This window comes from Euprymna scolopes, chromosome 18 (genome assembly GCF_053919585.1).
Source record: "Euprymna scolopes isolate OS-2025 chromosome 18, ASM5391958v1, whole genome shotgun sequence".
NCBI classification, from domain to species: Eukaryota; Metazoa; Mollusca; class Cephalopoda; order Sepiida; family Sepiolidae; genus Euprymna; species Euprymna scolopes.
The window spans coordinates 104,157,190-104,159,945 of record NC_136499.1 but is presented as its reverse complement, the minus strand read 5'-3'; positions in this window follow the sequence as shown (position 1 = coordinate 104,159,945).

The window sequence follows — 2,756 nt, the reverse complement described above, 5'->3', positions numbered from 1 at the left end:
CAACTCAAAAAAATAAATAAAAGCTAACGTGAATTAAGATTAAAGTTAAGGTGCTATTGTGGACCCTCACCCCTTTTAAAAAAACGTTGTTACACTTTGTGACATATGTACATTCTATGGAGGTCAGGCGCGAACGAACACCCAATAATTTTATTATACCATATTTCTTCAAACTGAAACATAATTATCAAAGTATACTTACGCAAATAGATATAAAAAGTGTTTGTTAAAGTTTGTGCCATATTTTCATGGAGTACAGGTGCGAACGCAGACCCCACAATTTTATTATAAGTTGAAACATACTTATCAAAGTATTCTTATGTACATCTATATCAAAAACCTTTGTAAACATTTTTTTTTTTCATTATTTTATTTCCATACTTTGGGGGCCAGGCGCGAACGTTGACCCCACAATTTTAATGAACCACCGTTCTGCCAGATCAAACATACCCATTCCTGTGTCTCGATACATCTTCTATCATTATATGTAATCAGTTTTTTAAAATAGTCAACCATATAGGAGCCTATTCGTGACCAGACACACACACACACACACACACACACACACAGACGTGCAGCTTTATATATATATATATATATATATATATATATATATATATATATATATATATATATATATATATATATATATATGATAAAAGCACAGTAAGGAGCTGGCTAGTACCAGATGAGTGACTATTTGAGAATTCTAGCCGCTGTATGCGCTCTCATCTTATCTCCGTATTGTTTGCAGTCGTCCTGAACCTCCACTTGCCACTGGTATTTAATAATGCCGACTCAGGACTGGTGTGGTTGGAGACTGCGCGATTATATATACAGGGTGGTCAAAAAGTCAGGTAACATTTTAAAGAAAAACGATATTAGCAATACACGTATATTTAAGTACCATACATTGAAATATAAAATGAAACAAGCATGAAATATGTTTATTTTGTTAATTGTCGTCCATTTATCTCTATCAATCGCTGGAAGCGATTAACCACTGAATAGAGATTATAATGGATCATATTGTTTTTTCTACCTTTAACATGTTACCTGACTTTTTGACAACCCTGTATATATATATATATATATATATATATATATATATATATATATATATATATGCGAGTTCCTTCCTCATAGGTTCCGAAACGACTGGACCTATCTTGTTCAAATTTCACACAAAAAAAGCAATTTATATGGCTGACAGTGTTTTGTACAGAAATTCATCCGATAAGTATTTAAAATTGAAAAAATTCGATTTTAAAAATAGTCTTTCTTCTTTTATAGATAAAAAAAGAGAATTTTTACAGAGGAATGTTTACCTTACACCGGTAAAAGGAAATATTATCATCCCAGCAAATCATTTCTTCTTAAAAAACAAAAACAAAAACAAAAAAAAACACATGTATTGTCGTTTGGAGATATCGCTCAGTGGTAGAGCATTCGTCCACAGATCGAATGATTCTCTGTTCAAGACCGGGTGTACATCACCACTTTATTTCTATTTATTTTTTTTTTTTATTATAAGTTCAATTTACGATAAAAGAAGTAAAATTTAAAATCGCTGCCAATAATTTCTTTAAGTTAATTTTATTTTTACTTTGGACTACTAGTCTCATCTTTATTAGTTGTTGTTTGTTTGTTTTTATTGGTTCACAACGTTTCGGCCAACTTCCGGCCCATCTCAAAATAAAAAATTCCAATTAAGGAATAATATATATATATAATAATTTCTTTGTTTGCATATTTTAAAACTAAGCATTAATCAGAAGTTACTTTTCCAGGGCATTCATTGTAAAGCCTAAAAATCAGCCTACGTGATATTATAAACAAACACAGACGGAATTTGATGAACGACATTATCATTATTATTTATTATTTTTTTTTTTATTGATTTATTTTTTATTTTTTAGATTTAGTCCACCGGGCCAATTATTGCCTGTAATCTATTATATAAAATCTCATCTGTATGATTAAATGTATGCATGTATGTATGTATATCTCGCAAAAACTTTTGACCGAAGCGATAGATTTTCACGAGATTGGTATTATTTTGAAGCTCAACCCTCGGACGACAAATATCGAAAAATTGACTAAAAACATTAATTCCTTCACCCTCAACTGGGCACTTTTCTACGGGGAGAGGTCGCTTTTTTCGCTGATATTTTCGAAAGTCATCCCCTCTTTTCGATTGTCTAGCCTTAATTTAAAACTACGTCACTGCCGGTTTAGTGATGGGCGCATCAGCTAACGCTTCACGGTTCTTTTTTTCTTTTTTTTTTTAAACTTTCTTTTCCTCCTTCGCGCCACGGGTTCGAGCTTGCCTGCCTACTACTACTACTACTTTTTTTGCGTTCATAATTTTCCTTATTTTTTATTATTTATTTATTTATTTATTTATTTTTGCTCAACCAACACCCTTACACACACCTCCACTTTCTTTTCCGCATTTGTGTAATGGGTTCGAGCTTGCCTGCCTACTACAATTTTTTTTTTTTTTTGCTCAACACACACCTCCAAACACCCGGACATGCTGGGCATCCAGGCTAATATATAATAATCAAGCAGAGAGGGTAGATTCTATAATAATACAAACGTAGTCTGCACAAATTAAAAATAGAATGTTTAAGCATATTGTACGACTGATTAACGACAGGCGGCTAGCTAGTATATATATATATATATATATATATATATATATATATATATATATATATATATATATATATATATATATATATATATATAGT